The 13,582-nt window shown below is 40.4% G+C and overlaps 1 protein-coding gene across 4 annotated transcripts in view; it reads right to left on the minus strand.

Annotated features, from left to right (window-relative positions):
* The window catches only part of LOC105380972 (integrin alpha-PS2), a 76,929-nt gene that overhangs the window by 25,571 nt on the left and 37,776 nt on the right, over positions 1-13,582 (minus strand). The window lies entirely within an intron of this gene.

A 13,582-nucleotide genomic window follows, 5' to 3' on the forward strand; every position in this document is an offset into this window, starting at 1 on the left:
ATATAAAATTACATAATTTCATCCGCGACATGCTTCGTCCATTTACAAAATAAAGAAGTCAGCAAACATCCTTCGTCAAGTTAAATAATTAAAATAGCCCGCCCCAGGACGCACCCGACCCAAAGGTTCCCGTGACGCTGGCAGCATTGCCACGCTGCACTGCGAGGGAGATCCTCTGCATCAAGTACGCCCCAGAGCGCTTGTCATGTCCTCGATCCCTAAGACGACGCCCTAACTCTTTTATGAATGCCCTGCCCTGTGTTCCCCAGACCCCAGTCGTCTCCAACGCTAGAGGAACGAATATGTATGAGGTCATGAGTGCGCGGTATTTAGCGCATTTCTGCCTTGCTGCTGCCTCCGCTGCGGCACCGGCTGTTGCTGCAGTGAAAGCTACGTGCGACTGCGCAAAAGTGCAGACACATGTTGCGTCCCACAACAGACATCGCCCTCTTTCCCACGGCACCAGCGTTAGCCCATCAGGACGCTTGCCATCGGTACGAGACAGGCCGGGTGGCTCAAGCACGCTTGGAATATTCGCAGAAGCAAGAGCCCTCCGAATTATGTCATTTATGGAGTGGTGACGCGAAAATCTGCCTGCACTTCTGACGCAGTACAACCCGTGATGCCCCTGTGCATCCACCAACGCGCCACACACGCAGCGATGCGGTTCGCATATATTGCAGCCCAAACGAAGCGCAACTGCCACGCGCAGGGAATCGTTGTCTAACAGTGTGCCTAGTTGGGGTGAAGGCAACGCATGAAGCCACAAACCAGATTCGTGCTCAGCAGCTGCCCGCAGTCGCGCGAGCTCTGATCCCACACTCTGGCCGATGAGCCCGTTAAGAGTAATCTTACAAATCGGCTCATCCCATGAGCGCTGACACTCCGGCTGCTGAGGCACATCGCTGGCAGGACACCGAGCCCTCCACAAATCCAAAGCCTCCTCCGCATAAGGGATCTTAAACTCGTCACCATTAACATTCAAAATGCGAATGACGAGATCAATCACCCCGTACGAAGAGGCCAAGAAAGCGGGGAGCTCGGTGTCCTGCAACCGCCGTACGCCTAACCCGCCGTGCCTGATTGGGAGCGCCGCTTGATCCCACTGAGGAGGCGTCATCTCAATGTTGATGATGCGCTCCAGGAGCTCCTTTAAAGCCTTGTCATATTGAGAGGCAGCCCCCCCATGCCTCCACACCGGTGCGGTACGTAGGGAATACGTAAGCCTTGGCATAGACAGACTACCTCTCAATATTGTCAAGGCAACGTGGGCTGAGAGGTGTTTTAGATGGGGTTTTGTGGCCAATAATGTGTTCAACTTGGACATCAGTACGGCTGGGATACCCTCCGGAAATATGGGGGCACCCAACAGTGTGAACTCTGCCTTGTCCACGTACACTACCCCAGGTATCACCGACTCTAACTCCGACCGCAGCTCCTGCGGTACATCACCAGAGCAAGAGAATAATTCGCATTTCTGCGAGTTCAAGCGTAGCCCCAAGTCACCAAACCCCTCCACCAATATCTTTAAGTCCTCAATGACCACTTCCGGACTGCCACCAATCGTGCCATCATCCAGGTACCAAATGTTTAGGGGTGAATGAAGAGAGGCTATAACGTCTTGGACTGCCAGGCTAAAGAGCAGAGGACCTAAAGGATCCCCCTGCTGAACCCCAACCTGTGATTCAATCAAATTCACCCCATAAAACAGGTTACTTGGGCTGCTATAACATTGGTGGACGAATGGATATAGGTTAGGGGCTGATGACTTAACCTTACTTAAGATGACATCTCGCTCGATGGAGTTAAATGCGTTACGAACATCCACCTTCACAATGATGTCATTCCTTCGGGCTTCAGACATGGCAAAGGAGCGGGTTGCATGGATGGCAGCCTCACTACCCAACGGCACACCAAATCCGAGCTGATGGGGCTGCAATTCAGAAGCTAATGCCTGCCCAAGCGCGCGGCAACAAAGTTTGGCCACCAAACGACGAATCACACTGCCCACAGCAATTGGTCGAATTCCTCCATCTCGCTTCTTAAGGGCACACAGAGAGGCGCCATACAAAAATGGACAAATCGTACGATTAACCATGCCCTTCATCATGAAATTGACCAGATTGCAAATAGAGTGTAACAGTGCTACACCGCCATCACCCGCGGCAAAAGAAGTTAGCTCCTTAAGGTGCTCAGGCCGCAGTCCATCCAAGCCTCCAGCGGAACCGTTTTTGAAGGAGGCAATAGCTTCCGAGACATCCTCCACCTCCACAGATAAGAACTCGGATGATTGATCCGGCTCACCAGGCAAATTCAGAGGACGGCCAGGAGAGGGGTGTTTCTGACGCAAGATGTCCAGGGTTGCCTGGTTGTCGTCCGCGAGGCAACTATCCGACAGTAAAATACGGACCGCACCACTTAGATCACCATCATTAACTTTTTGTTCTACCGCCTTGTATAGTGACCGCTGCGAATGTGAACCTGTTGCGAAGTCTGATGCACTAAGATTTATTGAATTTCCATCATTAATATTTTTCTTCACTTTCGAAGTGAGTGACTGTTTTCGATCATCCGAAGAAGGCACTCTGAGGGAAGTGAAAGAAAATGTCAGCAACTCATACCAGTCCTCTGAATTATTAGTCTGGACACACTTTTCCATTATCTGCGAAAGCTTATTTGCGGCAAGACATCTAGCTCCCTTGGGCACATGTTTAAGAACTCTAACGTTCCTCCTAAACAATGGCACTCGTGACAAACTTGAAGCTATTGGGTCTACCTGGGCTGCATTCTGTGAGTCACCCTGCAGCGCCGGAGCTGAAGACGGCGGCTGCCGGGGGTACCCGTCCCCATGAACGCGGCTAATGTGGACATTTAACCCACGAGGAACAACATACTGCCTCGAGGAACCAGGGCAATGAGGACATATCGATTTAATGTTATCGCGCATCTCATTATAAAATAATAATAATTAAAATATTGTATCATATAAAAAGGTCATATAGGCATTATACACTCAAAACTGTAATCGTAATGCAATAAGTATCTGAGTTAAATAATAAAAATTATACAAACAAATATGTCAACAAAACAATCAAATAAAAATGAAAAAAAAAAAAAAATAATAATAATAATGTATACCTATTTAAAGATAATAAAATAATCATAGATCATACACCATAGGTTTCGTCAAACAAAAATAGATTAAAAAAAAAAAAAAACCGTAAATTGGGGATCGAACCAGTGTCCTCCGGGCTCTTGCCGACTCTTCGCCGAACTAGACTAATTCTGTAATGTCACTTGAGACGAATAACTGGTACAGTTCGTATGTAGTTTTTTGAAATTGTGTCAGGGGGTATTTGTAAAACTGGTCGTGTATTTAAAACCAATTTAAAAGAAGAAAATAACTGCACTGTTCACTTTATCACTTTAAACACTTTCATCCCCGTAGTTGTGTCTCGCAAACCAGGAAAATAGCACCACAGGACAGCAGAAGCTTGCAGATTACGCGTCCGACCGTCGCGAACCAACAGCACGTCCACCGGATCACCGCCTTACTTCTCGCCACAATAAATCTCTTTCCGCTTGTATTTGCACTGAGATAACATTTGTGCCCACGATTTATAACGTCATAAGCACTTTCGTATCAAAATTCAGCTCCTCTCCAGCTTAAACGATTTTTTTATTGATAACAACCGTATCAGGAAATGTTTACTTTGAAGCGCCCTCTCGCGGCCTACATACTTAATATATTATTTATTAAGATAACATTAGGAGAAACAAGACTAGGTAGACTAGAAACTAGACATAGGTATAGACGAACATAAATTTGAGCAAACGAAACTTAGGTTTAAAGATTGTGCCTAAAGAGTTTTAGACGAAACGAGCCTTATGCCACATAAGTCTTGGCAAAGTGATGGTTCGGCCAAAAAAGTTTAGACCATACGAGTTATGCGAAATGAGTTTTGGTCAATAAAGATTATGCCAGATGAGCGGAACCCTCAAAAAATCGAAAGTTAACGACCAATATAATTATTACAAACCCCATGAGATCGAAACCTAAAAATAGGTGCGACGACGAGCAAAGCGAGGAGGAGCGTGTTAGGTGCACATGTTCATCAAAACCAAAGCGGAGCGCAGCGAAGCGGACCGGAGCGTTTTCCAAACAGCGGAAACAATACAAGGCACCAGTTTGCGCTATGTAGGGAGACGCTCCGTCAAAGTTAAAGCCAAAAGAATATTATTACTTTGTATAAACCTATGCCATAGCATTATTAGGCTATTCAAGATTTGGCTATACCATTATTAGGCTATTCAAGATTTGGCTATACCATTATTAGGCTAAACAATGTTATGCGAAATAACTTTTTACTAAACGAGATTTATGCCATACCATTTTCGGCGTAACGAGACTTTGACCAAACGTTACTATGCAATACGAGATTAGGCAAAAAAATCTTATGCCAAAAAAGGTCCTGTAAATATGTAAAATCTTATTTTATTTAGCTTTTCAATACCGTAATATAAATTGTCACAAGTTGCACGTACCAGCAGCCACGATGCCGATCGACCCAACGCTCTATTCCTATAAAGCAATTCCGTTTTCTTCACCCGAAGCCCTAAATAGTCTTCGAGATCAAACACTTCATACAAAACTAGCGCTTATATTCCATAGCTCTTACCACCCGAGCTTAAGGTACATAATGCGGAATAGATTTAACGGATACATTGCCTAATACAGAGATACAGTTGTAGTCGAAAAAAATATACCGCTTTGTATGTGGTCTCCACTTATTGGTATCTCATTGATGGCGAGGATTCCAGCGTGGCGCGGACTGGGCAAATAGTTCCTCGTGCTCCGTCCAAGGTTTATGTGCACTGGGTGAGGGCGCCACTGTTGTATGGGTTTTAAGCTAGTGGTAAAGACTTTACGCTGAAGCTGCGTTATCTTCGTTGGAAAAAAAATCATTACAAATTTATTAAAATACCTATGTAAACATCGTAAGTAAATGAAAGGGCTTCAACTTTTAAATAAGTACCTACACCAAATTGTGTAACAGGCACGGTAGTTTTTTAAAATATAATATAGATAATATCAAGATAGTAGGTATAACGACAACTATCAAAGCCTAATAAGTAATAGCAAACCGTAAATTTTTACAAATCATTAATCAGCATTGAAAAATAACGAATGTAAAGTAATGCAGGAGCTTTCCAGGCACAGACATTTCTCAATCATCATACAGTAGCGGTCCCCAGCCATAGTCGTGTACAATTAGAGGCCAGTTCCTCCACATCTGCGCAAAAAGTAGATCTCCACTCACAGTTACATGTGCTACTGCGGGTAGTATATGGCTAGACCAGACACTAGGACTAGGCAGTTAGGCCCAGCCTTAGGTGTTGAATCAACACTCCGGTTCTATTTCTGAAGAATAGCTGTAGTAGTGAGGTTATAAAGAATAATTATACGTGTGTAAAAGTTCTGAAAATACTTCGGTATGTTTTGAAAGTTCTGTAATGATTTGCAGTCTTCAAAAATCATTCCATGCTCTTCAATTATATAGAACAAGAGAGAAAACGGTTAATTTCTATTACAACGTAGACTCATCAACTATCCAAAGAACCTCAGCCTATTCCCCGAGGTGCAATCCCTATCAGTGGCCGGATCACCGCTAATAAACTCCGGCAAAAAGCTAAACACCAAACAATTTCTGAACAAATTATTACACAGCGTTCATTATAAGCGTATTACTTCCACCGAGCACGGTGGTCCGGCGTGGTAGATGCCGTGATGACTATCGGTAATAACTTATTACGTACTAGTGAATATATCTGCGGGTCACATCATCGACATAGCTACGTACGAGCTTAGGAATTGCTGATTGTTATGGGAAATTATGAATGTACACCGGTATGTATGCCTTATCGAATATTTATTGGTGAATTCCTTTTAGCAGGTGTACTTCAACTGTTTTCTGTAAGATGACACAATGTGTTTGTTGTTTTGTTTGAATGCCTGAATGAAAGCAGCGTTTACACAATCAATCAATATTGGAAACTATTAACTTTGCTTCGGGTAGGTGCAAATTTTTCTCATATCTGTTCATTGAAATGCAACAATCTGCATAATTTAATAAACTATCTCTATCTAACGATCTCTCAATCTCCCCGCTAGTATCCATTAGATCTTATTAGGTAAATGTTAATCGAACAACAGCGGTCTTCACTTAGCCACTCTCATACATATGTAGGGAACAAATTGATGGCGACCGGCTTATCTCCGTGATACGGAGATAAGGTTGTATATCTTCTGAAATTATGTGTAGTTAGTAAACCTATGGTACTAAGGAATTCGTGGAATATTCAGCCTAGTCTTCTTCTTCTTGATAGTTTCCTTCTTCTTTCTTTCTTCATCAGCAACGCTAAAGCATCACGATGCACGAGAGTTTGTCATCACGATCGTGATGAAAGGATTAGATTATTAAGCTGACCACCGGGCACATACGAAAATTTTCAGTCCTAGTGGCATTTAAAATTGTCCGATGCTTCGAATCCTAGTGTACAATATACATATTAAAGTTATTGTTAATAATTTTAATATTATGTTTTTTTTTAATTTATATCCATGTAAGTACCTATGTGTCTTTTAAATAAAATATACCTACTTAAATACAAGTTAACGCACATTGTTTTAATATTATTTATGTATCACATTCCACAGGCACTCGCGCCTCAGTTATATCGAAATGCAAGTCTGGCGAAATATTCAATACATTCAATATGATATTCCATAAAGTACGACTTCAACAATAACATAAGTTTTCACTCGGCATCGCGCGCCGCCCCGCCTCCTTTCACAGCACTCCTGAACAATGGCCCTTTGTACCTTCCACTGCCAATACTGCTATTTATTTTATTGGATTATGACCTGTTATAAGATATTATGTTCCAGAGTTGACGTGTAAATGGTGTTTAATGCGTTTGCTAAGATTTATAATTTACTGTCCATAGTTCGTCCCGAGAACGCCAAATTAAACTGAACTTGTGTATGGACATTCCATGCTGATTGGCTGAGTCTGAAGTTTATGCTAAGGTAGATTTCTCAAATGAGAAACTGGACCTTAGAATCTAGAATGTTGGGTCATATAGTTTGTGTACGGTATGAAAAAGCAAAAGAATTGCTCTTGTTGCTTCTAGATTTTCTGCAACCATACGTGAGCACACATACATTACATGCATCTAGGTAATAGCAGTCGGAAACGATAGAGCTCACTCCACCCACGGCGTGTCATCAGCTGACCGCAGCGGGCACTTGGGGCCAATGAGACAATGATAGCGAGGACAATGCGCCATCCATCCCGCGCATCCGTCCGCGCGGCGCAGGCGCATGGGATATTGCGCATCATTGCCAAGAGCAGGGTCGTGGTGCAAGGGGGAACGAGGCACGTCAAGGCCGATGCTGATGAAGAACATGGAAGACTCCGGCAGCCAACGACTTATTAGCTGAGATTAACTGGTTAAATCTTTTACCAGTTAATCCCAGTACTACAGTTTTAATCCAACCTTATATCCATAAAAAAGTCATCTAATAGTGTCACCCATCTCTCTGAATATGAAAATATACCTAATGTGTGAAAATACTAAGCATCAAACTTCGCATCTTAGTGTGACGACGACGAGATGACTTTATCAAGTATTTATTTGTATCAAGTGTAGGTATAATTCAGACTAAATTTCTGCGCTCCCGCTTCTTCTTATTACTTAACCCATCACATATGAAGGGGAAATATGCATCTTCCTTAGCTATTTATTGCACCGATTTGTTTCGCAGACGCCTCTGTAAGCCCATAATGATACTCATATGCTCAGTGCGAGGGGAAATCTATTGTCTTACAGAAAACAATATGCGCCCGCTGATAGGAGTATTGCAATTGAGAAATAAGGTCTAATAACTCGGCAAACAAGAAGTTTATTGCTGGCCACAAAGAAAATAGAATCGTAAAAGAAATCGAAACGGAATTGCACGATGAATCGGATTAAGACATTTACTTGAGTGGTGATAGTCATCTTAAATCAAAGTACAATTATTATTTACGACCAGAATCATAATGGAATTAACGTCGTTTAGTATAATGGCAGTTTAAATGCATTTCGTAAGACCGGCGGCAAATCAGAAGTTATCGATCTATTGAGAAATGTAATCTCAATCGGATCGTAGCGGATTCTCTGAGGCCGAGGCCGCGCGATCCATAACTTACACATTATTGCATTTTGATTAGGCTGAAGTCAGTAACTCTGTTGGTAGTTGGTACCTCATGACTTCTAATGTTCTCGTCCATAAAAAACGATATAAGTTACGGTGATTTTAAAAACCTATAGGTATTATAACAAAAACATACATGCAAAAAAGCTCACATGCCGAGTTGAAAACCTTCTCCTTTTTTGGGGTCGAACTCCGTCGAACAACTTATATTAATTTAATTTAGTACGTTTCAATCTACACACGATAATTAAATATGAAACAGAAAGATTACCACTTTCAATCGTCCAGTTTCCTTTCAAACCTGAATGCTTCGTAACTATCACGAGCACTGATCTTAATAAACCCTAGGATTGACGTCGGCACCTTTACACTATCACATCTAGATAACGCGTGTCCTATCTAGTAATCTAGATCTTGGCTAGGCTATTGCCAGGCTGGTACCTTCCGTATTTCTAGGTAATAAGGGCGGGGAGGGTGGCAAGGATGTGTTCGCTACGTGGTAAATATGTAGCTGGTTGGTCGCCGCTAATTTAATGATATTTCTATGAGAATCCGTTTGGTAGCCACTGCTGGTGCATTTGAATAAATTCCTGTACAGTCATATACTATCTACATACTTTGTGCATACTCATAGTAAATAAAATACCTATGTATTGTGATTATGTATAGATCAGATCTTGGTATAGGAAATTAGCAATTTGTAACCCTTTGACTAAACGTAGGGGCAACTTCTATAATTTCTCGTAACAAACTGTGAAAGGACCACCTAGCTCTAGTCCGTATATTTTTTGCCCATAAAGGGATGGCGCGTGCGTGACGAATGATAAGGAATTGGGCCGTATTCTTTATGTTTCTAATGAAATAGACATTTGATAGGCGTGATATTAGTTTCTATTTCATGGGGTTTTTCATTACTAATTATATTCACTCAAATATTAGCCATACCGATTTACTGGAAAAATAAGTAAATGTAAATTATTGTTCTGTATTTAAGAAGTCATCGTAGTAAATAACACAGCAGATAGTGGTAAGAAAAGATAACAATGCAAGCTATAGTAATAAATAAAGATTCACCGGCGAATCAATGTAATTCCTACTGTAAAAACAAATGAGGGTTTTATCACTTTTCCTTTCACACAATTGCACTATAGAATTAAAAACAATAAGGGTAAATGCCCGTAGAAGGCTTCCTTTGGTCACAATATCGCATTCAGCCACCGCCTTATTGGGCTGGTCGAGCCCAAAAGAAACTTAAATATGGACTCTGACAAATCACCCGGCGATTTGTTACTTTTACAACTTTTGTATATACAGGGTGTTCTGCTGGGATTGTAGATGAATTATTATGGTATTATGTGATGTTTAAAATATGCCTTCGTTATAAATACACCACAACAAATGGTTTTAATTATGGAGTAGTGACAGGTGGCAACACCCTCATATACAATGTATTCTTATTTTAATCCATAATATGGACCTTTTATAGTCTTATTTGATTCTATGATTTATGAACATTTATAAATAAAAATATGAAAGTACCTATACTTTGCTCTAAAGATACAAACTTTAATAAGTACTTACCTCGTATAATATGCTAATGAATTTACAGTAAAGGAGCCGTTCAAAGCTTAGGCCATCTAAAGTGCATACAAAAATGCACACGCAGCGGGCATCTAGCGAGGAATCTCAAGATATCGCGCGGCTGTCCGCAGATCTATCTCCGTATACGGACGATCATGTGCGTCGGTACATACCTACACGCAACGGGCTATGCCGCTATGATTGATTCCTGAATATATGGTTTATAAAACACATGATAAAAATATTACTATATGTGTAATTATAAGTATTATTAATGTTGTTACAGTAGCTGATTTAACTAATTTTTATAGAGCTATCATAATTACCTATCAAATTAACTAACTTTGTCGCTTTTATAGCTTTTTTATATTTAATGACTGCACAAAGGAACAAGAGGTTTTAATTCAGGAATACAACACAGAATATTTAATCATAATAAAACATGGCGGAAGAGGCAGGACTGACCCAGCACAAACTCAAACGGGTGACGAGTGGCAACTGCAGTATCTCGCGATTTATCACAGGAAATCTATTTGCAATTATAATAAAGCTTGTCTGTCCGTCCGTCTGTCTGGCGCACTGTCATCGCACGCCAGTCTGCCCTAAGTACTGGTCGAATTTACATAGAGCCAGTCCTTACATGTGTTGAAACTGCTTACATATTTGCATCCTTATTGTTTAGTCGGTTTATTGCTGATGCAGAATATCCAGTCGCTGGTGTGGTCTTTGCTATAATGCTGTTACACCTCAGAGTAACAGTAAACCCCTTAAAGTGATGCCACTACAGGAACTCATCTTATAGGTACCTTCCTACCTACATGTCTAAAATTGAATATTTGTACTTATATTTTATATTATGAACAGATCCAAAACAAATAGGTAGTATATATAGTATTGTAGTAAAGTAGCTGATTGTATTTCCAAGGTAAACTGCAGCATTGTAAATAGTTTAACCATATTTAGAAAACCAATCATTTCGTTTTTATTATCCAAGTAATGGAACCATTATATCACTTGTTGCTACTTATCTCCAATACAGCAGTTTGTTGTTTATTTTTATAATATAATTAATTTCAATAAAAAACGACGATTGAAAATGGCGCATTACTTATAAAGTTCTTTTGAAAAGACAAAGTCCGAGACAAAACACCTTCGCTTCGTGAGAAAACTCTACAATTAACTGCTCATTCAGTTAAATAAAATAAGAAATAGCAATACGTATTCATTGCAGAAATAAGAGAACAATTACTTATAAGGAGTAAGCAAAGTACAGCTTGACTAAGAAACTTTGGACTGTGCCTTGTAAGTACTTGAAAAAGTATGACTTCCTTCCTAATTTTTTTAGATATAAACAACATCAAAATGTGATACTTATAAAGATAATAATTTGTGTTGTGTGTTGATATCTAGTGTTAAGTACCTACATAACAGATTCCAATGAAACAATAAAACTGCTTAAACAAGAAAGAGCGTACCACAGGGATATATGTTAGAACCTCTATCTTTTCTAGTAATTGTCATTAAAAAGTAAAACTATTATCCCGTCACTATCATTATATCCCTCTATAAAATGATATCAGTGGCGCCCTCTTTTACACTCATCTAGCCCCTTTGATGAGACAGCCAAGCAATTTGTTATAAATAATTCTAGCAAAAAACTTGAATCGATCTACAATTGCATCGCCATCGCTCTCTGCGGGTGAGCAATTATAAATCGATATTTATCTCGCAAAGTACACATAAGAAAGGAAAAGTAGATTAATATGACACACACGCGTATGGTGTACCTAAATAATTAAGTACTTACATGTATGTTTTTCTGCTTTCCTGAGCAGAATTAAAATTAATTAATAAATAAACACATGTTTTTTATTTCCTGACCAACCTATACTTAGTGTTAAATTTATCCGTCTAGTATATATTTTATTAAAAATATGGTTGTGGGCGTTCTTTGTACGTTATCATATTAAGCTATCCCGAACCCCTAAGATTAGATGATGAATCAATGGTTTGGTATAAGTACCAAAGCTGTATTTTCTTAACATGCTGTATAAAACTAAAGGTGAAGTCACAGGGACGTTCCCAGTTCCCACTACACTCCCGCCGTTTCACACACACACACACACACACTTATATGCACACACACCACAGAGACAAAAGAGAACAAAATACCTAAACAAATTGCTCGACACAACATAGCAAGCGGCTGGGAGAGACCGCTTTTTGCACTAATTCGGCATTCCGAAATAAAAATTCCGAACTCCTTGCAAGGCGCTGCGCAAAAACCGACAGCCTCTTCGGCGAACAAGGACGATTTCGAAAATGGAACAAAAAACGTTGTGTTCTGAAACTGAGCCGCCGCCGCCGCTTCATGACACCAGAGTTAATGTGGAAATTACGCTGGCCCTCGGAATAAGGAGGCTGGTAAACAACTAAACCTGCATCCTTGGTCTATTATAAAGAACCATAGAGGAGTAGTGAGGACATACCTTGGTGAAGACTTTCTGATGGGTGGGTGTGCCGAATCTTCTTGACTCATTCTATGCTTTTATGACACCCTGATACCATAATATACCTACTATCTTAGAACCTACCCATACAGTCTGACCCAGGTCCAACCCCATTCGGTTTTATTCCAAAGATAACATAATCAGAGCCGTCAGATCGTAAAGGTGGACTGGCCTGGTAACCCCAAAACGGCCGTAAAGGCAATAGATAAAGACATTGAAATGGACTACGTCCAGTGGAAAATTAACCCTTAAGTCTATCGGATTAAGGGTGGTCTGATTTCAAAGTGTGAAGTTCGCTACTGTACCCTGATACCTGATGGGGTTGACCCTGGAGTGACCCATTTTCGCTGAAATGGCAATGGGTGTTTGTTCGCCAGTAGGGTTTCCATGATGCAATAGCTTGCGACCGTTTTATTTTTTAAGCTATTGTTATGGTTTAACTATGTAATTGTGTACTATAGAGACCATCAATATGTATGTATGTACCTACATCATTGAGTGAGAGCTTATTAGCTTAAGTATTTATAACTATGCTTTTACTTTGCTTTTAAAAACGTTTATAGGCTTATATTAGGGTGTCCTATCGACATGATAAGAACGAGGTTAGTCGGAAATCGCGAATTAAAATATATTTAATGACCGGTTATTAGTTATTTTGACATGGCATGATGGCAACCCTGTTTGCAAAGCTGGCCGAGGGTTGATGGGCGGCCCTGGAGGAAAGGTGACAGCATTTATGAGTCATGAAAGTTTGTTTCTAGACGGTTGAGGTGATTTGACGATTTTACTATCAGTAGAAAAGTTAGCTTTCTGTTTTATACGTGGTGCTTCTTTCGTAGATACTTAGGTAGGTTAGGTGCATAGTGTAGGAATAATCGTTTCCTGTGCTAAGTACCATTATCATTATAATAAAAATTTACATAAGTAAGAATAGCTACTAGAACACTGACTATTGTTTAACTTTTAAGCTTTCACGCTTCGCATCGCCAAATATCAACAATGAGATACTCAATCATAAACTTATAGTAAAAGATAATAACTGAATACAAAGTAAAACCTCCTTTAGAACCTTGGAATCTCAGTTTATATTCGTTAAAGACGATATGAAGGTGAGGACACACTGGGTGCCACCGGAAGGGTGCGGTGTCTCTTTCACTATAAACTTTATAGGTCAGTATTACATAGTTATGAGGTCACCTTTATTTTTATGGTGCATTAGAAATATGTTATT

Source organism: Plutella xylostella, chromosome 10 (genome assembly GCF_932276165.1).
Source record: "Plutella xylostella chromosome 10, ilPluXylo3.1, whole genome shotgun sequence".
NCBI classification, from domain to species: domain Eukaryota; kingdom Metazoa; phylum Arthropoda; class Insecta; order Lepidoptera; family Plutellidae; genus Plutella; species Plutella xylostella.